Here is a 27,481-nt window from a genome sequence, read left to right on the forward strand (position 1 = left end):
AACCCGGAACTGGCTAATGTGCTGAAAGTGAAAGCGGGGGGTCAGCCCTTTGTGGGACAGCTGACTCTCTCCCCCTCCCCAAGGCCCAGGGAACATCGAGGAAGAGAAGGAAGAATGAACTCTAAGCACCCGAGGATAGGAAATGTGCAGCGGTAAGATGCTGTCTGGTTGCCATGTGGCTGTTCCTGCACTCAGTAACTCACTGCACTGTGGTTATCTGCACAGGACGAACCTAAGACTGACTGGGTCCCTCAGCCAGACAGGGTGATGCAGCTCTCGGGAGGCAGAGTCAGTTGGGTCTCCACAAATCTGAGGTCAGGCTGGTCTATGTAGAGAATGCCAGGACAGTCAAGTTATACAAAGAACAGCCAGGGCTATACGGAGAAAAATCCTGTGGCGACCCCTTCCCCCCCCCCCCCCCCAAATAATTGTGACTACCAAGGACCAAGGAGGGTCTGAACAGGCAGGCCCCTCTGGGGTTCGCCAATTCGTCTGCTTCATCAGCTCCCACCCGTTTGTCTAGCCACATATCAACAGGGCTGATCCTGCTTCATGTAATTTGAGCACAAAGTCAGATGGTGTCTCTTGGGTCTTTGGGTCCGCCACCTGAAAGCTCCCGGGTCATGTAAAACGATGACAAAGTGATTTTGTGATGCTTTTTCTCTTGTACAGCTGCCCCTTTGCTGTGGGGATGTCAGTCGTGATCCTTACGATGGGCAGGAGAGGGACCATCTGGAGCATGTGAAACAGCAGAACCAGCTCGGAACAGGACGCTTCATGGACAGCACATCTGGAGACGGAGTGAAGTAAGGGCCGGATTAGCAGGTCTGTGCCAAGCAGCACGAATCAGAATTCTAATGAAGTTGGACCTTTGTGTTCTGCTCCTACTAAAAAGTCACATGGGCTTGCTCCAATCCTAGCATTTGAGAGGCAGAGGCAGGAGGATTGTTTTAAGTTCTAGGTCATCCAAAGATACATATTGAGGATCATATCCCCTGCCCCCAAAACCAGCCCAGGAATGGTGTCACATGCCTTTAATCCCAGGACTCAGGAGGCAGAGGTAAGCAGATGAATGTGAATCTGAGGCTAGACTGGCTTACAGCATGAGTTCTGAGTCGGTTACCTAGTGAGAGTCTGTCCAAAACCAAACCAAACCAAACCAAACCAAACCAAACCAAACCAAAAACACCCTACCCCAAACCAAGTGAAACCAAACGCTAAGCCAACCTAGTCCTGTAGTCAGAGGACAGTGGAGCTGAGCTCAGCCTTATGTGGAGACAAGATGGGCAAAGAAGGTTAAGTTACAGGGTTATGTTGATTGATCTTGATTTAAAACAAAATATTTATTTATTATTGTGGGGGTGCGGGTTATGTACATGTATGTCACAGGGCACATGCAGAGATCAGGTGGCAACTTTGTGGGGTCAGTTCTCTCCTTCCACCGTTATGTGGGTACCAGGGATGGGATTCAGTTGCCTGGCTTGGGCTGCAAGCACCTCTCCTGTTGAACCATCTGCCAGCCCTATGTGACCTTTTAGTCTTTATTCTTCCATTGAGAAATACCTTGTCTCAAACCAAGTCCCTGTTCCCCAGAGAAAAAGGAAAGAAAGAAAAGAAAGAATAAAGAAAGGAATTGTTATAACTAAGGACCAAGAGAGGACTGAACAGATAGGCCCCTGCAGGGTCTCCTAATTCATTCTGTTTCATCAGTTCTGACTCTTTTGTGTGGTCACATACAATATATCATATCGTATTGTATCGTATCATACGATACAATATCATATCATATCATATCATACCATACAATATCATATCATATCATACCATACCATATCATACCATACATAAGGGTGTGCCATTTTATATACTCTTTCCCCTGAATAGGATTGACTTAGAGAACTCTGTCCCACTGATACAGTTTCCTACAGGTGGGTTTAAAGAAAATCCCATTCACAAACATGCGGAAGTAAGGGTATAATACAAACAAATATTGGGGTTCAGTGGGCATCTTCAGGGGACTTCCAGCATCTTCTGTCCTGGAACAAGACACTGGAGAGAGCCGCATGGATGACAGCAGAAGCAGGGGAGGCTTCTCACGAAAGGTTGTGCTTTTGAGGAGCAGGAAGCAGGCGGGGCAGACTCTTGTTTAGGAGCTTCGACAGCAAGCACTGTACCTAGGAGTTTGACTTCTGTGTTCTATCTCATGAGTTTTTGAGGGTCTTCGTATCACATGGGCTTTCCCGTGCATACTATGTTACATGGTGCTCTACCTGTAACTTTATTTATTGCGTGTCTCATTGCCTTAAGTCTTCACAGGACTGTGTTAGTATTGTAATGAGCACAGTTCACGTCCAGACACAGTGGGGTATGTCCTTGAACATGTAGTTCCAGTCTGTTCTAGTTCTAGTTGGCCTCAGTCAGGGGCATGTGTGTGAGTGTGTGTGTGTTATGTGTTTATGAGTATATGTGTATATGGTATGTGTGTATGTGTGTGTGTTTTCCAGCCTACCTCCTTAACAACAGGTTTTTCTTTTTTTATGTATTTCTTTTTATTTTTAGATTTATTTATTTATTTTATTTTATGTACACCATTGCTGTCTTCAGACACAGCAGAAGAGGGCATCAGATCCCATTACAGATGGTTGTGAGCCACCATGTGGTTGCTGGGAATTGAACTCAGGACCTCTGGAAGAGCTGTCGGTGCTCTTAACCGCTGAGCCATCTCTCCCGCCCCCAGGTTTTTCTTGTATGGCGATTTTGCAGTCTCTGTATAAGCCCTTCCCGGCCTCCACCTTACTCTCCTGTCCCAGGGAAGCTGACTCAATCAGTGTAGATGCACCTTTACTAGGTACTTAGGTTCATTAGTTTATGTGGTGGTTTGAATATGTTTGGCCCAGAGAAGGACACTATTTGGAGGTGTGGCCTTGTTGGAGGAAGTGTGTCACTGTAGGGGTGGGTTTAGAGAGCTTTCTGTTAGCTGCCTGAGGTGGCCAGTCTTCTCCTGTGTTAGTATTGTAATGAACACAGGTCACCTCCAGACACTGTGGGGTATGGACAGGGTGTAGAACTCTCAACTCCTCCTGCACCATGCCTGCCTGGATGTTGCCATGCTCCCACTTTGATGATACTGGACTGAACCTCTGAACCTGTAAGGCAGACCCAATTAAATGTTGTCCTTATAAGAGTTGCCTCGGTCATGGCGTCTGCTCACTGCAGTAAAAACCCTAACTAAGGCAGTCTGCCGTCTCAGTTTTCCTGAATCTCAAAGAAGTCAGGAAACAGAAATTGATAGACAAAAATTAATTAGTTCTTAATAAAATAATGAAGCTGTTCGAATCCCCCTCCCCCACTAGAGTGCTAGAAGGTCTGCTTCCTGTCTTAGTGAAGTCCCTCTTAGCTCACTGCTATTCTTGTTTCCGTCCAATTATTTTTTCTGAGATATAAGAACTTGGGACCCTCTGGAGGTGCCAGATTCCAGCTAGTCACTGACATCGACATCATTTGGGAAGATTTAAGGCAGATCCCTTGGCTACAAATCAGAATTCTGGGTGGAGGCCACAGGACAGCTGGTTTGGTATTAAATCATTAGTTAATTAATTAAATACTTTTTGTGACAGGATTTGCTATAGTCTAAGCTGGTCTTGAACTTGCGAACTTGTGAGGTATTGGACATGGCTTTGAGCTTCCATTTACCACCCATTTTTTTGTTTTGTTTTCTGGATGAAAATGCACATTTCAAAATAAGCTAGATTTGGTCATGTATACCTTTAATCCTTGCACTCAAGAGGCAGAGGCAGATGGATTTCTGTGAATTTGGGGCCAGTCTGATGTTCACAGTCAGTGCCAAGACTACATGCATGGTAGAACCCTGTCAAGAAAGAAAGAGAGAGAGGGAGAGAGAGGGAGAAGAAGGAAAAAAGAAAGAAAAATTCAAAATATACTGAAAGATGTGTTGTGTGATATGTGATGTGTGCTGTATGTGCTGTGTAGTGCGTGTGATGTGTGGTATGTGTGATGTATGATGTGTGGTGTGTAATGCGTAATGTGTGTGGTGTGTGGCATGTGCTGTGTGACTTTTCCTCAGGAAACACAAAGAAACATCCATCGCCCCAGACAGGGGATGGACTGAACAAAGGAAGGGTTCTATGTCTAGCGTGGAGAAACAATGAATTTATTGAGGTTCTTTGTAGGAGCATGGGTGACTGCAGTGCAGCTGTGTCCCTGAAAAGCTTACCCTCGGTGTGGGAGATGACTCATTAAAAGCTGCATCACCAGAGAACTGCAGGGCACCTCCCACCTCCCCTAGAGTCACATGCTATATGCATCTGGTCAGGACTCCCTGCAGCTGAGGTGCAGGAAGGGGCGGTGATTGGAATCTCACATGCGGTCTGGTGACCCTACCAGGCAGGCAAGCATAGGGGATCTTAGCAAGCTCGGGCTCTGTTGGGTGCAGGCTAGGCTCAGACTCCTCTGCAATAATCTGGGAAACCTGGGAGCCTGCATCTAGTGCATATACACCCCACTCTGAATAATAGACTATGTTTATCTTCCCTTTAACAGCCAGAAAATGTAGATTCGATTCAATTGTGCTCCACTTACCCACTAAGGCCAGGTAGGAGAGTAGGAAGGCCTTGAACCAGCCTGAACTGGTTTTCTGTGCATGCACAGACAGATCAAAGTTTGTCCTCAAAATGAACCTTTAGGGAAAATACTCTATATATCATATGCTTATGATTGTGTGTGCATAGGATGAAACTTAGTGTTAAGGGAAGGGACGTGCACAGAAGAGGAAACATTTTGGGGAGGGTATCAAGACAGGGTTTCTCTGTGTAGCCCCGGCTGTCCTGGAACTTACTTGAAGGACAAGCTGGCCTTGACTTCAGAGATCCGTTTGCCTCTGCCTCCTATGAATGCTGTAATTAAAGGCGAGTCTTATGACTGCCAGGCTAGAGGAAGTAATTATAAAACTTAATTTTCCAATTCAAATAACAGATTAGCTGGAGTGATGGATCGGCAGCTAAGAGCCTAGACTGCTCTTGCAGAGGACTCAGGTTTAGTTCGCAGCATCCACATGGGTCATTTCATAACTGCCTGCAAGTCGGGCTCCAGGGGACCCAGGCCCCAGCCTCTGCACATACACATAACTAAAACTAAATCTTTGTCACTGGAGGCATCCCTCGGTGGCTAAGAGTGCGTGCTCACTGCTCTTTCAGAGGATCCGGCTTGGTTCTCCAGCATCTACATCAGGTAGTTTACAACTGTGTGGAACCCTAGTTCTAGGGGCTCTGATGCCCTCTGACCTCCATGGATTCCTGTACTCATAGGGTGCACATAAACTCATATAGGTACCCAGTCATACACATAAGTAAAACATAAATCTTAAAAAATGAAATAGCAAGCCACCCAGACTATTCCTCTGGTAACCAACCTTTCTTCTTGGGGGACCCCATAAAAGGAAGCTCGAAACAACCAGAGCCCCCGACTGTCTTGACAGTATGTCTGACCTGCTTTATCACCATGTATTAAACAATGTCTTCTTGTTACTTTTACAACTTTGTGTGATTCTTTATTTCAATTTTTTGAGTAAGAAACCAAAAAAACCTTGCAAACACCCATCCCAGACCCTAACCGTCAGTAATACTTCCTCCTCTTATGAAGAAATGTCAACTCCCCTAAATAACCTTCACTGTCAACTTGACAGAGCTTATGGTTATTTGAGAAGGGAGTCTTGGTTGTGGAATTCAGATCAGATTGGCCAGATTGTTAATTGTTGGAGAGTGCAGCCCACTGTGGGCAGCACCATTCCCTAGGCAGGCGGCAGTGGCCTGCATGAGAGAGTTAACCAAGCTTGAGCCCAGATGAACGCCAGCAAGCCACGTTCCTCCCTGGTGTCTGCTTCAAGTTCTTACTCACTTCTCTTGATGGATTGTGACCTGCATAAGTAAGTCATGGATACCCTTCACTCCCCTTTGGTGCTTTAAAATCAGCAACAATGGAAAACTAGACCAGTGCCCTATACTCCATGAAGAAGGCTCACAGCTTGAGGCCACCATATTTGAAGAAATTCAAACCACATGGGGAAACTACATGGAAAAGCTTTTTTGATAACCCCAAGTGAGGTTGGAAACATAGCTCACTAATAGAACTTTTGCCTAGTAGTCCAAGATGGTGGATCAAATCCCCAAGACTCCCGTCCCTAGGGAAAGGTAAGCCAGTGCAGTGCAGATTTTGAGACAAGTAGGTAGAGAATTGCCCAGGCCAGCAGTGGGGGTCCCCAAGGTCCAGCCTAGGCCAGCAGGGGGGTCCCCAAAGCTCAGCTCAGACCAGCAGGGGCTCCCCAAAGCCCATATTTCACATGGTAACTTGCACCTTACCTCTTTGAAGGTACTTGAATAATAATGAAATAAAACCATTTTTATTTTTAAAAATTTAAAAGAGAAACAGAATTGCCTGGCATGATGACTCAGACATGTAATCCTAGCACTTGGGAGGTGAGGCAGGGTGACAGTAGTTGAAACTCAGGTACATAGATAGCAAGATCAAGACCACCCTGGGATAGACAACATTTTGTCAAATAAATAAATAAATAAATAAATAAATAAATAAATACAAACAATAAGGATAAAACCCCAAACTTTCCTATTTTAGTCAAATGTGGTGATGTGTGTCTACAATCCCTGTACTTAGGAGGTGGGGGGCAGGAATGCTGTCTCAGAATTTAAAAAAAGAGAAACTTTCAAACATTTGGAAAGCCCCTACATGAAATCTTTGGAAAGCCCCTACCATGACTTTGACAGGCAGAGAAATTTTCTTCTCAGCCAGTTGGGTGGTATATACCTTTAATTCCAGCACTGGGGAGGCAGAGGCAGGGAGATCTCTGTGAGTTTGAGGCTAGCCTAGTCTACATTGTATCAGGCAGCCTTGGCTGCACAGTGAAACTGTTTCAACAAATGAATGAATGAATGAATGGGTAGATGAATGAATAGTAAAAATTAAAAATACAGGAAGAAGTGTTATCTTCACCGTGCTTAGGCTGAATTTTTCATTCATAGGATCCCTGAGAATAAGAAAACGGGCTGCTGTTTTAGGAACCTCATTTGAGGAACGAGTCACACAGCAATGACAATCAGACTGCTTGCTAAATCTGCACAATAGAGTTCGAAAGATATACTCCAGGATAATTTCTGCTGTGTTCAAGAAAATTAACTCGCTAGCTAAATAGACATTTTCTCAGTATTATTTTCCATGTGTGGATCTAAATCAGGGCCAGCCACTCCACCCCACAACACACACACACACACACACACACACACACACACACACACACACACACATTTTGTGTAAGATTTGAGGTAGGTTAAGCAGACTTTCAATGTTCTCAGGCTCAGTGTGGGGTCCCGGCTGTGGCTACAACTCAGGGATGCCACCACTGCCCCCTTGACTCAACCTGTGGTCACGCAGGGGGAGCTTGCAGTCCTTCAGCACTAGATACACCTGATCTGGCATGGGTCTGGGTGGGGTGAGGGCACGGCTCCGTCATGCAACATTCCTGGCGTCCTGCTAAGCAGCACAGCGCAGGGCTGAGACAGTAAATGAGTGCTGGACCATCCACATTCGCCCACATTCGTCCACACTAAATGCACATGTACAGATACATGGAAGGGCACACAGAAGTGTTCACACACATGTGTGTGCATACACACACAGACACAGACACACAGACACACAGACACACACACACACACACACACACACACACGAGTGCATACACACACACACACACACACACACACACACACACACGAATGTAAACATTTGGTCCACTCTACTTCTGAGAGCAAATGTGCTAGCACAACAGGAGCTGCATTGTCTGTTTAGTGAGACAAACCACTAATTGAGGAACAGCCGAGGGCGCTGTTGCTCTGTTTCATCTTTGTGTTCAGAGTACTATCACAAAAGCCAGAGACTGATTTTTGTTTTACTTTTTTGTTTTTTGCTTTTTTACAAAGTTAAGCAGGCGAATGAAACAAGAACTCGGTGAGACCATGACCATCGCCTACTGTCCTTTCTCTTCTTGAAGGAGACTTTAATTCCTTCCCAGTGTGGTAAAGTAGCTCCCCACACCCCATATCCACAAGGACTATGTTCCAAGGCCCCCAGCGAATCCCTGTAACCCTAGGGAGCATCGTTCTTACATAAGCTCTGTGTCATCTGACTCATGTCTGTCCATAGAGTTTAATCTGTACGCTAGGCCTGATAAGAGACAGACAGGCAACAATGGAGGAGTCGGAGACTGTGCAGGGGGTAATGGCGCTTGCCCTGCAAGCCCGGTGACCTGAGTTTCATCCCCGGAACCCACTTAAAGGTGAAAGGGGAGAACGGACTCCACAAATCCATCCTTTGATCATCTCTACGAAGTACTGTGGCACCATGAACCCCCTCATACACATCACCCCCCAGATCACCCCCAAACAAACAAACAAACAAACAAAATGAGACTGACAATGCAAATGGAGGTTTGAGCAATTTCAGCAAATGGTTTCCTTTTTCTTAAGTGGAGAATTTTAATTTTTTAATTTAGAGAGACACTGTATTTAGGAAGGCCTGCCTGCATTGTCACCATTTTATGCTCTGAGGCCATTCATTTCTAAGTAAAATAAAGGTCATGAGAACACATGCATCCCAGTTTCACAGCAGTTAACATGATGAGACAGTTACTCAGTGAAGGCGGGGGGGGGGGGGGGGGGGCAGGTAGTGCACACAGCGGGGATGCATGCACTGGGCGGAGGGTGTAGGGATCATTTGTATCTGAGGCAGGATAGAGCAGGATGGTATGTGATTTCAACAAACTGTCTCCAATGCTGTATATTTATGAAATGTTAATTTATTGAATTTTTCATCTAACACTTGAGGGCAGTGACTGATCACAGGTAGCAGGACACAGCGGGGAGCGAAGCAGTGGGTAGGAGAGAGTCTCTCCTCTTTCTGAGAGGAGGGGGTGGGCTGTTTCAAGGCTTCTAGACCTTCCTACTACAGTGTCTCTCAAAATGGCTGGAGGAACAGATCCGAAGGCTTTCCCGGTTTCCCACTTCTACACTTGGTCACGGGTTTGACAAACACCTGTGGGCTAATGGACCACATAAGGTGGCTGTGGGCTAATGGACAGCATAAGGTGGCTGTGGGCTGGCTGTTGGCCAGGAGTCTGTGTAGCTCCTGGTTTTTATAACTTGAAGGTACAGTGGCTTTTCAGGTGCTCTGGCATCACAGCCCAAGCCCACAGTGTGTCTCCTATATCCCACAAGAGGCCTAGCCACTCCTCTTGGTGCACAGACATGTCTTGTTGGGGAAGGAATAGGCACGCTTACTACACTGTATGTATAGTGATAATTGTTGATCCTTATCAAAGGTTAGGCTTCCTACTTTATTGGTCAGCTGAGTCTGGGAACTGGATTGGGACTGCCCATCTTGGTGACTTCCTGGCTGTCACTGCCTAGCCTTCTGTTGATTGTATTAAGCAAGAGTACTGGTTGCTTCCCGAGTGACTGTGACCAAAATGCCCAATAAAAACAATCGGAAGGAGAGAAGTTGATCTGGGGCAAAGTTCAAGGGTTTCAGTCCATCCTGGTAGAAGTGGCTTAGTTCGTGTCTAAGATGGTTGTTCACAGTTCGGTGTGGTGGCACACAGGAAGCAGAGAGCTCAGACAGGAAGTACAGGCAAGTGTAACCTTCAAGGCCCGCTCCCTGCAGCCATCAAAGGCTCACATGCTCTGAAGGCTCCACAACCTCCCAAACACCATCACAGCTGGGTACAGAGTGCTCCAAACCATGAGCTGAGGCATGTTTGGGGGTGGGGGAGTTCACAGTCAACCCTTAACAGCAAGTAAATGGGATAGTGCTTGCTGCCTACTGGCTGGCTGTGTACACGCTCCTGATAGCACAATTGTCTGTTAGTTATTACCATAGGTCTGGGTAGGTCAAGGCACCTTGGCTCATTCAGGATTGGTCAGCATCACACTAACTGATCACTTTGACTCTCTTTGGTGTTTTGTTTTTGTTTGTTTGTTTGTTTGAATTTAAGACAGGGTCCTACTCTGTAGCCCGGGGTTCCCTGTAATTCTTCATCCATTGTCTCTTAAATGTTGGGATTACAGGTTTACACATCCCTATAGCCAGCCCAGCGTTACTTTCTGGAGTCTGCCTTCCTTCCCTCCCTCCCTCCTTCCTTTCCTCCCTCCCTCCCTCCCTCCCTCCCTCCCTCCCTCCCTCCATTCTTCCCTCCCTCCCTTCCTCCCTTCCTCCTTCCCTCCCTCCCTCCTTTCCGCCCTCCCTCCCTCCTTCCTTTCCTCCCTCCCTCTCTCCCTCCCTCCCTGCTTCCCTTCTTCCTTCCTTCCCTCCTTCCTTCCCTCCCTCCCTCCTTCCCTCTCTCCCTCCCTCTTTCCCTCTTTCCCTCTCTCTCCCTCTCCCCGCCTCCTTCCTTACCTCCCTTTCTTTTGAGACAGGGTCTCACTGTGTAGCTCCAGCTGGCCTGAGACTCTCAGAGCTCTGCTGGCCTCTGATTCCTGAGTGCTGGAACTGGAGGCTCGAGCCTCCATACCTGGCTACAGATTCCTTTCTTGGCACTGCACAGGCAGTCCCTGCCTCTCTTGGTCACAGCAGACTGTCGCCATATCCAGGCCCCCTTTCCTTCTTGTTAAGGCATCAAGGCTCAGTCAAGACAGATCAGTCACTGCTCATCTTGTATCTTCAGACCAATGTCCTTGAGCTCTCCACACGCATCGATTCTGACCCATGTTAACCAGGTCTAAGTTTCTTTTATAACGTTTAAACTATTTTTAGGTTTATTTATTTATGTGTAGGAGTGTTTTGCCTGCACACATGAATATGAACCACATGCATTCATGGGTGCTCTTGGAGGTCAGAAGAGGATGTTAGGTCCCCTGGAACTGGTGGACAGTGGTAAATCACCATGTGGGTGCTGGGAATCAATCCCAGGTCTTCTGCAAGAGCAGCGATTGATCTGAACGCCTAAGCTACCTTTCTAGCCCTAAAATTGATGCAATAATTATGCATATTGTTGCAGTTAATTTTCATTGTCAGTTTGAGGGGATTTAGAATAACCCAGGAGACACATCTCTAGGCACATCTGGGTAGTTTCCAGACTGGTCTACCTCACGAGATAGGACTCACTCTAAAAGTAGCCAGCACCATCTTAAGGACTGTGACCTTAGGCTGAATGAAGTGGGAAGAAGGAAGACATCCCCTGAGCATCAGTGTCTGTCTTTCTCTGCTTCCTGACTGTGGATGTGAGCGGTCCCTCAGACTCCGGCTGCCCTGATGGTTCACTGTGCGTGAAAACAAACCCTTCTCTCCTTAAGTTGCTTTCTATTTTGGCACAGCGACATGATGAGTAACAGACACACGTATTTTTGGGAAACAATGGACTGCTTTATTGTGTGTGTGTCAAATTTTTGTATACCACGAGTATGTGGATGTCCACAGAAGCTAGAAGAGAGTATCAGATCCTCTGCAGCTGAAGTCACAGTTGTGGATCCCCTGACATGGGTGCTGGGATCCACTCTGGTCCTCAGGGAGAGCAGCAAACGCTCTTTACAGCTGAGCCGGTGCCTTAGCCCAACCGTGCACTCTTCCCTTGCACAAACACATATGTGATAATTAGCTCACATGAGATAATGAGCACACCCATCTCCTCAGACATTTATCATGTATTGCTTGTGAGGTGACGACAAACCCTTTCTCTAACCAGTTTGCAATGTATAATAAGCCCGATATGGTGGCTCTTCTCTAGAATCCTAGTACTTGCGAGGCAGAGACCGGAAGATTACCTTGAACTTGGGGTAGCCTGGAGAGTGAATTCAGGTCTGCCTAGGGTTGGGATTCAACTCAAGACCCTGCCTCTAGAATCCAAAACCTATTTCTCCCACTTTCTAACTTTAGCTGTGGTCTTGTATACCAAAATTTACCTTCCTATTTCCCTGTAACTTTGTACCCACTGACCCCTTTTCTCAGGCTCTCTGAGTAGTGAGCATGTTTCTATTCTTCATGACAGAACTGTTTTAGAGTCCACACCCTACCAGATCATGCACAGTTTGCCTTTCCATATTTGGTTTATTGCACACAACATAATGTCTTCCGAGATCATTTGCACTGTCAGAAATAATACAAGCATATCTTTTTTTATGACTGGATAGTATTGCCTGGCAATTACATTGATTAGGGCTTGAGGTAAATTAGATGTGTAGGCCAGGGGCTTGAACAGTGACTAATTCACCATAGTTTGAGCTAGCTAGGAAGATTAGCTTAGGTCTCAAGAAGCGGACTAACATCATTTTGTGAAGCCTTGCTCCGGGTGCTGTCCACTCTGGTTTCTCCATGGACTGGAAGTGGCTCTCTATTTGCAAGGGCAGCAGGAGCATCTGCCAGTCTGGAAGATGGAGAGGGAGGAGCATCAGTCAGTCTGGAGGATGGGGTGGGCCCTATGGTTCAAGGCTGCCAGGTGTATGCACCCAAAGGTTCTCTTCTTTGGTCTCTGAGTCTCAGCACTGTCACAGCAGGAGGCTTTTGACCTTGAAATACAAGATCTACCAGTCAGGCTGTCCTGCAGTTCTTCTTGAACTCTGCAAGGCTGGTGATTAAACCCCAGGACTGCTTTTCTAGCCGATTCTGCCCTGTGGCTATAAAGGATAGGAGGCTGTTTAAAATGTATCTTGGAAAGTGTATCACTCCCACAGTGCCTTAGGCTGCCTGCTTAATCTAAGCCCATCTATTTGTTCTCTCTTCTCTCTCTCTCTCTCTCTCTCTCTCTCTCTCTCTCTCTCTCTCTCTCTCTCTCTCTCTCCTTGTCCCCTTGTCCTCCTTCTCCTCTTATCATTATGATTATGTATGTATATCACCTGCACAGATACCAATGGAGGCCAGAAGAGGGCATCGGATGTGGTTGGTGCTGGAGGAAGAGAGAAGTAAACCTCTTCCCCCTGAGCCATCTTCACAAGCCTTTCTCATCGTGTGTGTGTGTGTGTGTGTGTGTGTGTGTTGTGTGTGTGTGTGTGAGAGAGGGCTCAAGACAGGGTTTCTCTGGGTAGCTCTGGCTATCCTGGAACAAGCTCTGTAGACCAGGCTGGCCTTGAACTCAGAGATTCATCTGTGTTGTTCTTTTTTTTTTTTTTTTTTTTTTTTTTTTTAAGATGTCTAACATCTAGGAAGAAGAACCCTCCACTGTCATACTGTCATAGACTTCACACTTGCCACTTCTCATTCTTGTCACCACGCCTGGGACCTTTCTTGTTTGATTCTTTTCAGGTTTCACTCTGTTGCCCAGGCTGCCCTGGATCTCACAGCAGTGTGCTAGCCTCAGCCTCCCAGACGATGATGGGTGTGAACCAGCATGCCCAGGGTTATCTGAGAAAAGCACCTTACTACTTACCTCATGGCCACCATGGAAGCTTCTATCTACACCTGTCTCTGTCTCTCTGTCCCTCCCTCCTCCGCGTCTCCTTCTCTCTGTACAGTCTCTTGCTGTGTAGCCCTGTCTGGTCTGGAACTCAAGCGTCCCCTGACTGCATTAGGAATGCTGGGGTTAGATGCATGTGTGACTGACTTAGTCATTTTACACAAGTTTCTGAGACGATCAATGAGGGTTTCAAAAAAAATTACAATTATAAACTATGAGCACATTGTGTGACGACAGTGGCTATTGCAGCCATTCCCATGGGGAGTGCCCCATCTTTGTGTCACAAGACTCCCTTCAAACTGCTTCCTAGACCTTTCTTGACCTCAGGTTTTAGCGTCTTCCTTGTTTTCTAGCCCACTATACATGCAGATGTCCTGCTCACCAAGGAAACCATTTAAGTCACTGAGGTTCTAGGAGCAAATGTGATATTAGAGTTAAAAGTCGTCCCCAGAGCTCATTATAGCTTCTTAGTGGGAGTCATGCTAGGCGTCCTTGCAGAGAGAGATGGTATCAGGTTAATAAAAACAAGAAGGCATGTCATGGGTCACAGCTTATAATTCTTTCTTGTTTCCTTTTTGAGGTCGAGTTTTATACATCCAAGACAGTTCAGTGTTAGCCTCTACCTCCCAAATATGGGCCACTGCTCCTCCCTGGGACTCCTATTTCTAAACCAGACAAATCGTTTCTTTCACCTAACTTTCTCAACTTGTGTTTCTTTATTCATTAGCTTACTTGTTGCTTGTCTATGTATATGTCGCATGTAATAGCTTAAAATATCAAGTTCGATCACTTATTTGCTGTATTCTATCATGGTACACATGTACAGTTTTCATAGTAATAATGATAATTGTTAAGAACCATTAGCAATGCAACCCACAGATATAATTCAGGAATCTTCGATGTTTCATTTTTGTTTGGGTCACAGGGTCTCTTCTATGTAACCCAGGCTGTCCTAGAGCACCTAGAAACCTGTCTCCCCTCCCCCAGTCTCAGCATGTAAAGAGCTAGGGTTACAGGTGGAATCATTACATTGGGCTAAACTACTTTTGTAATATAATTTTGCCTAGCAATACCTCTTATTAGAGGAACAAGCAAATCACTGAGTTTTTTTAAAGATATGATTTATTATATTTTAAACAATTCTCTCTCTCTCTCTCTCTCTCTCTCTCTCTCTCTCTCTCTCTCTCTCTCTCTCTGTGTGTGTGTGTGTGTGTATAGGCTCCTCTTGAGTTACAGGAGGTTGTGAGCCACAGCACGTGTGTTAGAAAGACAATATTTGCTCTTAACTTCTGAGCTGTCTCTCCAGCCCATGTTTTTATTATTTTAAAATGTGTGTGTGTGTGTGTGTGTGTGTGTGCCTGTGAGTGCAGGCACCTGTGGAAGGGGCTTAGCATGCTCCTCAGCTAGAGCTGTAAGCCATCCAGCGTGGGTGCTGGGAACTGAGCTTGGGCCATCTGTGAGAGCAGAGCTGCTCTGTCCTGAGCTTCTCTGGGTTGAGGCCCTCAGGCTGACTTCCTCTCTGTGGTGACGCTCTCCCCTGATACACCTGGCCTTTGCCTTTCACTTGAGGAATAGCTGACTTCCCATCTCGGCTTAGCTTTGTCTTGCAATTATAAAAGCCTTTTACATATTCACAGGCCCGGTGGCATAAACAGAGCCCATGCCATGATGTTGGGTTTTGCTCTCCTGTGCGTACCCTTTCCTTCTCTATGGAATGCTAGCTTTTCCCTCAGAATGTTCAGATTTGAAACAGTTATCACCAGCTGGTAACAGACTGGCGAGAAAGGCTGTAACAAAGACCCAAAGACCCCGGTTACCTATCCATTTTTCATCTTAGGTTGGATGGGCGGACTTGTAGATCAGAGATTGAGCAAGGAGGGTAGGAGCTCGTGTGGTGCATGGAGGGCAGGTGCCCAGCAAGGTCGGACGCGCCACATTCTTCTTGGCTCTTCAGTCCCAGAATTTCTTCTTCCTTGTTGTGGGGGGGAGGGCATGGTCAGTTCTGGAATGGAGGTGGGGTCTTACAACTCAAAATCAAACAAATTGTCTTACATAACTAGCTTATTTAAAATTAAAAACAGTGTGTGTGCACATTGGAGTACGTGTGTGAACATGTGTGTGTGAGCATGTATGTGTGTGTGTGTGTGTGTGTATGCCTATGTGCCTGTGTGTGAGAGCATATATGTGTGTGAGCTTGTGTGTGTGCACACACCTGTGTGTGCATGTGTACCTGTGTGTTCATACTAGCATGTGATATAACATGGCATGCTTGTAGAGATCAGACAGAGTTCAGGAATCAGTTCTCTCCTATTATCATTGGGACCTTGGGATCAAACGCAGGTCTCCAGGCTTGGCAGAAAACACCTTTACCCTCTGAACCATTTCACTGGCTCCTAGTTACTAGGAGGCTTGGAGGTCATTCATGATTGGCAGCTTATAAAACCTAGAATAGACACTGTAAGACTCAGGAGGCTGAGGCAAATCATCTGTGAGTTTGAGGCCAGCCTGGTTTTCAAAGTGAGTTCCAGGACAGCCAGTGCTACAAAGAGAAAACTTGTTTCAAAAAAAAAAAAAACAAAAAAAACCAACCAACCAAAAATGGACCAAACAGAAACACCGCTGGTGGAAAGAATGGGCTCTGAGTCATGCCTCTGTTCTCTGGCGGAGAGGTGACATTGTGAACTGACTGGAGAGTCACTAATACAAAAGTATCTAAATGTTCCAAGATCGTTATCCAGCTACTGGCTTCAGAGAGCAGACAATTCAGATCAGTGCTTCCTTCCATAAAGATCAATCAAACCAGCCCATCAATCACTTGGACAGGAAAACAGCACCGTAGGAAAAGCCATCTGTTCTTAAAAATTGATAAATTTCACAAAGCCAGGGCCACTTTTGCCCTGAGAGTGGTTCTCTCTCCTCTGCAGTAATCTGCTGACCACACTGTGACTGTCCTGTCTCAATTCCTTTGGTGGCTATCTCAGAGTCCAGGAAGCCAGAGACAGCCCTGAAGGCGGTTGATCGGGAGTTTATTTATGGTTGGTTCCTATTCAGAAAGATAACTATTTTGGGGTTGGCTGGCTTCAGGGAGCATTCTGGTTTCTATGACTTGCTTTGGGAAAGAGAAATCTGAACTTTTCTGGGCCGTCTCAGCAGAGACTGATGGGTAAGAGGCATCAAGGGCCAAAGAAAACTTTTCTCCTGAGGATGCTTCTGTATTAGCTCATTTTTTTCTTATTGAGGTGACAAAATGCATGTGAGAGGCAACTTAAGGAAAGCCTTTCTTTGGCTCATGATTGAAGAGAATGCAGTCACCATGGAGACATTCCTGCAGACAGGGTCATGTGACTGGATTCTCCACACTTCTTTTTCTTTCTTTTGTTTTGGGTTGGTAGGAACCTGTCCTGTGGGGATGATGCCAGCCAAAGTCTGGGTATGCCTTCCATCTCATTTAAAATTCTCTGGAGAGACCTGAAGTTCTTGTCTTATAGATCTTTCACTTGTTTGGTTAGAGTCATACCAAGATACTTTATATTGTTTGTGGCTATTGTGGAGGGTGTCATTTCCCTAACTTCTTTCTCAGTCTGCTTATCCTTTGAGTATAGGAAGGGAACTGATTTGCTTGAGTTGATTTTATAACCTGCCACTTTGCTGAAGTTGTTTATCAGCTGTAGGAGTTCTCTGGTGGAGTTTTTTTGGATCACTTAAGTATACTATCGTATCATCTGCAAATAGTGATAATTTGACTTCTTCCTTTCCAATTTGTATCCCTTTGACCTCCTTATGTTGTCTAATTGCTCTAGATAGAACTTCAAGTACTATATTGAAAAGATATGGAGAGAGAGGGCAACCTTGTCTAGTCCCTGATTTTAGTGGGATTGCTTCAAGTTTCTCTCCATTTAGTTTGATATTGGCTACTGGTTTGCTGTATATTGCTTTAGGTATGGGCCTTGAATTCCTGTTCTTTCCAAGACTTTTATCATGAAGGGATGCTGAATTTTGTCAAATGCTTTTTCAGCATCTAATGAAATGATCATGTGATTTTTTCCTTTGAGTTTGTTTATGTAGTGGATTGCATTGATGGATTTCCTTATATTGAGCCATCCCTGCATCCCTGGGATGAAGCCTACTTGATCATGGTGGATGATCGTTTTCATGTGTTCTTGGATTCGATTGGCAAGAATTTTATTGAGTATTTTTGCATCAATATTCATAAGGGAAATTGGCCTGAAGTTCTCTTTCTTTGTTGGATCGTTGTGTGGTTTTGGTATCAGCGTAATTGTGGCTTAGTAGAATGAGTTGGATAGTGTTCCTTCTGTTTCTATTTTATGGAACAGTTTGAAGAGTATTGGAGTTAGGTCTTCTTTGGAGGTCTGATAGAATTCTGCACTGAAGCCATCTGGTCCTGTGCTTTTTTTGGTTGGGAGACTTTCTATGACTCCTTTTATTTCTTTAGAGGTTATGGGACTGTTTAGATGATCTATTTGATCCTGATTTAATTTTGGTGTTTGATGGGAATGATAGGAGAATGGATGGAGAGAAGAGGACTTATGGGATATATGGGGAGGGGGAACTGGGAAAGGGGAAATCATTTGGAATGTAAACAAAGAATACAGAAAATAAAAAAATATATATACAAAAAAAATTCTCTGGAGATTCTCTTGCAGATGGGCTGAGAGGTGTGTCTCCACAGTTATTCTAAATCCAGTCAATGAAACTCTGACATCATGCTTTGGTGTGCAGTTTAATAAAAAGTGTTGGGTAATCTTTCTTGTCATTTCAATTCATTAATTAACCTTTTGAAGCTATATGTGATGTTTTTCAAATTCCTAGCCTTTCTTATTAAATGGCAGATGACTATTGTGGTTGTTTGACTAGGAATGGTCCCCACAGACTCAAGTATTTGAATGCTTGCTTCATGGGGCGTGGCACCATTAGGAGGTGTGGCCTTGTTGGAGTGGGTGTGGCCTTGTTGGAGGAAGTGCGTCACTGTAGGGGCGGGCTTCAACGAAAGGTCTCCTTTGCTCAAGCTACATCCGGTGTGGCACACAATTCCTCCTTGCTGCCTGTGGATCACGATATAGATAGAACTCTCAGTCTCCAGCACCACATCAGCCTGGACACTACCATGCTTCCTGTCATGATAATAATGGACTGAACCTCTGAAACTGTAACCCAGCCTCAATTAAATACGTCCTTTGTAAGAGTTTCTGTGGTCTCGCCGGGCAGTTGTGGCACATGCCTGTAATACCAGCACTCTGGGAGGCAGAGGCAGGTGGATTTCTGAGTTCGAGGCCAGCCTGGTCTACAGAGTGAGTTCCAGGACAGCCAGAGCTATACAGAGAAACCCTGTCTCGATACCACCCCCCCCCCCCCCGCCAAAAACAAAAACAAACAAACAAAAAGAGTTTCTGTGGTCTCCATATCTCTCTGCAGCACTGAAACCCTATCTAAGACAAAGTTTTCTGATTTGCACTTTGATTTTTTTTTTTTTTTTTTTTTTTTTTTTTTTTTTTTTTTTTTTTTTGCTCACCTCTATCGTGGTCATCCTCCTGCACTTTCTTTTTTTTTTTTAAATTTTTATTTACTTATTTTTTAAAGATTTATTTATTAATTATATGTAAGTACACTGTACCTGTCTTCAGACACTCCAGAAGATGGTGTCAGATTTTGTTAAGGATGGTTGTGAGCCACCATATGGCTGCTGGGATTTGAACTAAAGGGCCTTTGGAAGAGCAGTTGGTGCTCTTAACCACTGAGCCATCTCACCAGGCCCCTTCCTGCACTTTCTTAATTCATCATTGTCTGGGTAGTGATAGAGTGTGCTGGCAGGTTTGGAAAGTAACTCGGAGACTGGAATGATTGACCACATTGCAATAGGGAAGGCTGTGGAAAGAACATGTTTTGCTGAGCGTGGTAATGGATGTTTTTGAAGCTAATACTTGAGAGCAGAGGCTAGCAAGTGGCTGTGGGTTTGAGGCTAGCCTGTTCTACATAGCAAGTTGGAGGCCAACCAATGCTGTGTAGTGAAACTCTATCTCAAGAAGGAGTAGAAGGAGGAGGAGGAAGAAAGAAACAAAAAAATAGAACATACCTTGGGCCAGTGTTGTGGATCATGCCTGTAATGCCAAGGCAGGAGGATTGCAATGAGTTTGAGAGGAGCCTGGGCTACATAGTGAATTCTAGGCCTGGCTACTGTGTGAGATTCTGTCCCCAAATAAGACATTTTGGGGTAAATTTCAGGAGTCCAGGTATGGATACATTTTGTTTTCAGATGTCTATGAAATGTTCTGGGGGAAATTCTGAGGAGGTATAGCCTTGGACTCAATGGTGAAGCCCAGGCTAGACATATAATTTGGAAGCTAATAGCCAGGGTGTTTGATGGGTGGGAGGAGTCAAGTTACTCCTGTTTTCATTAGCTTCTACATCTAGTCTGTTTTGGTTACCCGAGCTTAGCCTAGCCCTGGGTGAGATGTCAAGTGCCCATCACTGAGCCTGGCTCTTACGTGGGCTCGAGGGATCTAAACCCAGGCTTTCATGTCTGTGCAGTAATTACTTTATGAGCTTAGCTGGACCCCAACACTGACTCTAAAAACAAACAAACAAACCAGTTTCTCTCTGGTGATTCTGTCTTTAACTGTATTTGTTTGCTTGTTTAGAAAGACCCTTTCCTGCTAGCATAGGCTGGACTCGAACCCTCTGTCCCGTGATGCTGGGTTTACAAATGTGAGTCACCAAATTCAGCTGCTTTCTATGTTTGTTCTGCTGTGATTCTTAAAAAAAATGTTTGCTACTTCTGGCTGGACATGGTAGAACAACACACCTTTCATCTCAGCACTTGGGAGGTAGAGGCAGAGGCAGGTGGATCGCTGTGAGTTCTAGGTCAGCCAGGAGTACACAATGAGACTTTGTCATTTATTAAAATAAATGGCTATTTCCCTTTGGGTAGCCATACTGCCTTCTGCAGTATATATTTACAGAGTAGTTACTACTGACAATCTGGTATCAATTCTTCCACACTTCTGTGTGTGTGCACACACATGCATGTGTGAACATGTGTGCATACACGCACACGCAAATGCTTTTCTGGTTAATCCCTTCTTACTTTACTGAGAAGTACACACACACACAATTGAAACCAGCTGAAGTCTCTTTATTCATTTTAAAAGCACAATCATCAGAATAGCTGAACGTGTTAACATAGGCTTTAATCTCGGCACTTGGGAAGCAGAAACAAATGGGTCTCTAAGTCCGAGGCCAACCTGGTCTCCACAATGAGTTCTAGACCAGCCAGGGCTACACGGTGAGACCATGACTCAAAATAAATAGACAGATAATCAAAGTAAGTAAGTGAGATTGGGTCATTGATGGCTGCTATGCCCCTTCTTTTTAAAAATTTATTTATCGTTATTTTGTGTGCATTGGTGTTTTGACTACATGCACATCTCTGTGAGGTTGTGAGGTGTCAGATCCCCTGGAACTAGAGTCTCAGATGTTTGTGAGCTGCCATGTGGGTGCTGGGAATCGAACCCCAGTCCCCTGGAAGAACAGCCCCTGCTCTGAACCCCAAGTCATCTCTCTAATCCTCACCCCTTCTTTTTAATGTCTCTAGTTTGTATTTTGACCTCTTCATTAAAGAGAGTAACCTACAGATACATACAGTAAGGGAATTACAGAGGGGACACTGGTGACAGAAGCAAAGCCGCTCCCACACCTGATCCTTCTAATGAGAAAATAGAGAAAAACACTCAATACTTTTTCAGTTAAGATAGTCTAGAGGTGGTGGCGCATGTCTTTAATCCCAGCACTCAGGAGGTAGAGGCAGGCGGATCTCTAAGTTTGAGGCCAGCCTGGTCTACAGATTGAGTTCCAGGAGAGCCAGGAATGCATAGAGAAACCCCGTGGTGAACTCCCTGCCATCCCCCAAGAATGACTGATAATGGAAGCCAGAAGGGGTGGCTCACACCTGTAATTCAAGGTCTTGGGAGACTGAGACAGGAGAATGGATAAGAGTTTGAGGCTCGCCTAGGCGGTATCATGCCTAGGCTAAAGAATGTACCCTGTCTCAAACAAACAAGCAAAACAAGACTTCCAAATAAACAACAAAATAAAGTGGACTGAGTTAAATTGAGGCTGATTAGGAGGAAAATAAAAGAAGTAGTGGCCGGAGAGATGGCCTGGGTCCCAGCACCCACATGGCAGTGCACGCGGCCTTCTGTTTCCAGCTCCGGAGAGTCAGGCACGGTTACCATACCAGGCACACACGTGGTAATAGACACACGCGCGCGCGCATGCATGCAGGCAAACACTCATATACATGAAATAAAAATAAAACCATCTTGGAAAAAACAACAATTAGAATGGGGTTATTTAAGATAGATGCGAAACTCTCAGGAAATAGCCCTTTTTCTGGGGGTGCTGCCTCTTCTTAGGGGCAGGCTGAGGATATATTCTCTTTTTAAAAATCCCTATAACCCTGGACAGGGAAAGTCTGGTATATTGGGAGGTCAAGATCATCCTGGGCCAGCCTGAGCTAACCCGTGTTCTCTTCAGAGAAAGAAGAGATGTATATGGGGTACAGTTTGTGGTCTTTAAGTCCCTACTATCATACTATTAATTTATAAAATGATATTGTGTTTGTGTGTACACAGAAGCAAGTTCTGGCTGGTGCCACTAGTGTGTTTGTGGAGGCTGGAGGGGGCTGTGGGTTCATCTCAGGTGTCAGGCCTGAGCACCAAGCATCTAGATTTGTTGCGGCATTTCCCCAGCGCAGCTTTTAGAGTCCATATCTAAGATCTTTCATTATTTACAGCCCAGGACGGGGAGGAAACCCTTCTGCACTCATTACATCACTGGCCACATCTCCAGGGATGTGTGGCTCAATTGCTGAAGACGAACTTAGTCTCAACGGAAAGGCTGTTCAGCAAGACAAAATCGAATGCACTTGAGGTAGAGGGATGTGTGTGTGTGTGTGTGTGTGTGTGTGAGAGAGAGAGAGAGAGAGAGAGAGAGAGAGAGAGACAAGGACATTATGAATATTTTGAAAACAGCTTTAAGCAAAAATTATTAAGAATCTTGAGCCAGAATGTCAGAATTCCAAGCTTAAATGGAATGTGAACTAGGAGTTAGGCCTGTTTCCATGCCTTCAAAAAAGTGCCAGTGCTACTGGGTGGCACAGGGACAATATTGTACAACAGTGGGCAGGCATGACGATTAGCCTTGACGGTCAACTTAACTGGATTCCAGTTACCTAAGAGACAGACCTTCGACTTTGACTATATCTATGGGGCCACTTCCAGGGAGGTTTAGTTCAGGAGGAAAGACCCACCTAAATATGGCGATAGCATCGTAGGGCTGGAGTCCTAGACTGAGTGCTTAGGTAAAGAGGGGAAAGGGAGCCGGGTACCAGCCTTCACCTCTCTCTGCTTTTGGGCTGTGGCTACAATATGACTAGCTGCCTCAGGCTCCTTGGCCATGACGGATTAATATCCCTTTAAAAACTATGGGCAAAAATAAAGCTTTGTGTTGGAGGTGGTCTAGTGCTGCTATGTATTCAAATGCTAAACACTGTATCCCAAGACCTGGTTACCTCATGATGAGTGAATTCTCACACACACCAACTTTTGTTGTACAAACCTTGCCTCCTTTGTTATCCTTGATTGGTTAATAAAGATGCCTCTAGCTTGGGATGGGCAGAAGAGAGGGACGCATATTGAAAGTTCTTGGACTGGGCATCTGAGGGACCAGGAAGAAGAAGGAAGTTGGTATGGAAGTTAGCATAGACATTGAGCACATGGCCGCTAGGCCTGGCCTGATGTGTGGGAGTTGCCCAGGCAGGACACAGCCAGTGATATCTTGGGGATCACCAGAGGTGATCAAAAAATAGATCAAAGAGGGGATCACCAGAGTAGACAAACAGCATGGAGGGTTGGTACCTGTCCAGCTCTAGTGCTTTATTATAAATATAAAGGTTTCTTTGTATTTTATTTGGGAACTAAATGATTGGAGTGGGGTAGAAACCCCAACTAGGTATTTAAAGGCAACAATCCCCAGGGCAGTAATTCCACAATAGCCTCTCCCTTTAAGTTTCTTCTGACGGATATTTTGTTACAGCAAGACAAAACAAACAAACAAACAAACAAACAAACAATCAAACAGCTACCACAGTGGACACTGACCACACGGCGTGAGCTCTCAAGATCTAATGGAGTCCAAAGAGATGGGATGCCAGACTGCAGAGGCAATTGCTGCTTGCTGTGGATTAGATCTGTAGACTTTTGAGCTCCACCCAACTCTTAAGTTCCGGTATTTTTATAACCACATCTGTACATAAATCCCCGTCACCAGGGCTGACACTGAACATAGGTGGAATTGAGGTATGGTGGCTGTGTGGGCTGACTGACTGGATCTCCTTCCAGATAGGCTTCCTCCACACAGGCAGTTTGACATTGAATGAAACACTAAATGCTTGGGTTGGGTGGAGGCAGGGTGAAAGTCCCTTGGAGACACCCTGAGGAAGGACAGTTCATTGCAGTTTGCTACAGTGCCAACACACCTAGGTGTTCTCAGGCACTGGAAGGGGACCGCAAAAGTCTAAAGTAGGACATCCCAAACCATGCCCTGAAATATAATGAATGCCCAGAATATAGGCCTTTCTGCTCCACTGTGAAGGCTTCAGTCTGAAACTGCCAGCCCGGACTCACTGAGAGGTCATGGGGTTTACTCAGTAGGTAGACATCTCAAGTATTATTACACCCTGTTTAAGAGAAAGGAAGGCGGTTGGGAATATAACTCAGTGGTAAAGCAATAGCTTTACCTATCGCCTTAGGTTTAAGTCTTAGTAATATGTGTGTGCGCGCACACACACACACACACACACACCACAGCCTTGCCTATCACCCTAGGTTTAAGCCTTAGTAATATGTGCACACACATACACTCAACACACGCACACACACACACATTACAGAAGTTATTTTTTTATTCCATTTTAAATTACTTACCCATTTCCTCCTTCACACCTTTATTTAAGCTGTAACTTAAGAATAGGTAGCTTTGAGGATAGAGATGTAGCTCAGTTGGTTGGAATGCTTGTCTAGCATGCACAAGCCCTGGGTTGAATCCCCAGGATATAGTGGTTCATGCCTTAAAGTCCCGAACTGGGGATGTTGGAGTGGAGGCTGAGGCCGGCTGGGGATACCGTAGTGGGGCAGTGTAAAAACAAAACGAGACAAAAAGCAAGCTGACAACCCCCCCCCCCCCAAGAGATTAGATTCTTGTTCTACTTTGATGCGGTCGGAGGTCAAAAAATGAATCTCCAAACTGTGGTGCTTTGCCATGCGGAGAACTTATGTACAGACACTGGAGGTCCTTAGAAGCAGCCTCACAACCAGGGTGTCTCTGATCTCCCTACCGCAACCCGCCTCTTGTCTTTGTTCTTTCCCAATATGAATCCTAGAAGTCAAACTTCTTCCTGCCCAAGGTAGGCCATAGGAAAACACTCCTCGAATCTTCCCTCACCTTCCTGTACAGGGAGTCGGAGATAATAGCTTCTCTGTGGAGCACAGCAGTAGGCAGCTCTTTCCAGAATGATCCTGCTCCACACAAAGAGGGGAAGAAGGAGGCTGAGGTCAGAGGCCAAGAACTGAATAGAGCGGCCATGCTGGGTTCATCTCCTTGGTCTCGCCCAGTGAGCGCTGTTGTTTCTTGTACACTCACATTTCTATACCTCTCTCCAGGAGAGGAAGAAAATAAAATCCCTGAAGCAAAGAAACAGAGCTTCATGGTTTAAAGCTAAGTCATAAAAACAGATAAATTAATAGATACACATTTTTTCCCCATAGGAAGGTTTCTGTTGTTGTTGTTGTTGTCGTTGTTGTTGTCGTCGTCATTGTGGTTGTCGTTGTTGTTGTTTGAGACAAGGTCTTCCTTAGTCCTGACTGTCCTGGAACTGGCTATGGAGACCAGGCTGGCCTTACAGAGAACCACCTGCCCCTGTCTCCAGGTGCTGAAAATGAAAGGCATGCAGCACCGGCCCACCTAGAGTAGTTTTCTATATAATCTACTGGGACTGTATTCCAATAGGCCATTTTCCCATGAAATTAGTCATACTTATTTTTCCTTTTATGCTAGGATTGAAGACCTTGACTATTTGTTTATTTACTTGACTTTTAAATATTATTCATATATACATATATAATTTTAAAAATGTGATAGAGTCTTACTACATAGCTCAGGATGTCCTACAGCTCACTGTGTGGACTAAGCTGTCCTCGAACTCACAGGTCTCTGCCTTCCGCTGCCTCCTCATGCTGTGGGAAAGGGCATGTGTCTTTCTTTGTTTAGTCAAGTTTTTTGTTTGTTTGTTTTCTAGAGATAGGGATTTTCTGTATAGCCCCAACCGTCCTGCAATTCACTCTGTAGACTCTGTAGGTTGGCCTTGAACTCAAAGATCTGCCTGCCTCTGCCTCCCAAGTGCTGGAATTAAAGGCATGTGCTACCACCATTTAATTTTTGAGATAGGATCTTCCTATGTAGCACTGGCTGTCCTAGAACTCTTTATATGGAACAGGCTGACCTTGAACTCGCAGAGATCAGGCATGTGCCACTATGCCCAGCCTTACATTTATTATTATTACTATTATTATTATTATTATTAATGTGTGTCTCAATATCTATGTGTATGCTATGCGTGTGTTCAGGGAGGTAAGAAGAGGGCTCAGAACAGATAGTGTTTCCCTGGACAGCTGAGCTATGGATTCTGAAGTTGATTCTAAGCTCTTTGGCAAGGACAGAGGACAGATGTTAGCATATGTGTTATGTGATGCTTTTGCTGGTGATTGAAAGACAGAAGAGTGTGGTGGAGGCTCACACCTTTAATTCCAGCACTCAGGAGGCAGAGGCAGTGGCAGGTGGACCTCTATGAGTCCAAGGCCAGCCTGGTCTGTATAGAGAGGTCCAGTGAGATGCTGTCTTAGAAAGAGAGAGAGAGAGAGAGAGAGAGAGAGAGAGAGAGAGAGAGAGAGAGAGAGAGAGAGAGAGAGAGAGAGAGAGAGAGAGAATTGAAAGGCTGGGGTTGACATCTATACCATAGGGCTTTTGTGACAGTGAAATAGATTAATACCTGTACTGGCTGATTTTGTGTGTTAGTTTGCCACAAGCTGGAGTTATCACAGAGAAAGGAACCTTCCTTGAGGAAATGCTTCCATGAGACCCAGCCGTAAGGCATTTTCTCAATGAGTGATCAAGGTGGGAGGGCCCCTTGTGGGTCGTACCATCCCTGGGCTAGTAGTCTTAGGTTCTATAAGAGAGCAGGCTGAGCAAGCCAGGGGAAGCAAGTCAGTAAGTAACTCCTCCATGGCCTCTGCATCAGCTCCTGCTTCCTGACCTGCTTGAGTTCCAGTCCTGACTTCCTTTGGTGATGAACAGCAGTGTGGAAGTGTAAGCTGAATAAACCCTTTCCTCCCCAACTTGCTTCTTGGTCTTGATGCTTGTGCAGGAATAGAAACCCCGACTAAGACAATACTGGCAGGAACACTGTATGAGAATCCTACAGCATGGAGTGATGACATCCATGGTAAGTTACCACTTGGGGAATGAGGTGGGTCCAGCCCATGTCAGAGTTAATCACAATGGGAGCAGGAAAGATGGCAGGAAGAGAAAACCCAAGGACAGAACAGATCCACAGGTCCTGCTGGAGGAGACACAGTGATGGGATCAGAAGCAAAGACCAGGGAGAACAGGGGCCCTAATGTTCTTTTGTTTTTGGAGTAATGCCGAGGGTCAGAACCTCTATCTCTGATTGATGTTACCTCTTCAATCATCAGGAAAACAACTATTCAGGTCCCAATTTGGTTGATCATTGATTGTTTTTCTGAAGCTGATAAAATGACCAAGGTCTGATGCAAGATTAACATGGGTCCTAAACAGTGAGCTTTCTTATGGGTGATAAGGGTTCATCAGTGGTAGCTATCACCTCCCTCACGATAACCTCAAGGGTGTCACAGAAAGACGACC

At 45.3% G+C, this 27,481-nt stretch overlaps 1 long non-coding RNA gene across 2 annotated transcripts; it reads left to right on the forward strand.

Moving 5' to 3' along the window:
- On the forward strand, window positions 1–27,481 carry LOC127679344 (uncharacterized). 2 transcript variants are annotated; one of them, XR_007976745.1, is made up of 5 exons: window positions 1–152; window positions 673–825; window positions 22,278–22,414; window positions 26,964–27,041; window positions 27,292–27,481. It is a non-coding gene; the product is annotated as an uncharacterized LOC127679344 (long non-coding RNA). The 2 variants fall into 2 exon arrangements; XR_007976746.1 differs by having other exon boundaries at window positions 3–152; window positions 26,964–27,481.

The sequence above is a fragment of the Apodemus sylvaticus genome, chromosome 2, assembly GCF_947179515.1.
Source record: "Apodemus sylvaticus chromosome 2, mApoSyl1.1, whole genome shotgun sequence".
Taxonomy (NCBI): Eukaryota; Metazoa; Chordata; class Mammalia; order Rodentia; family Muridae; genus Apodemus; species Apodemus sylvaticus.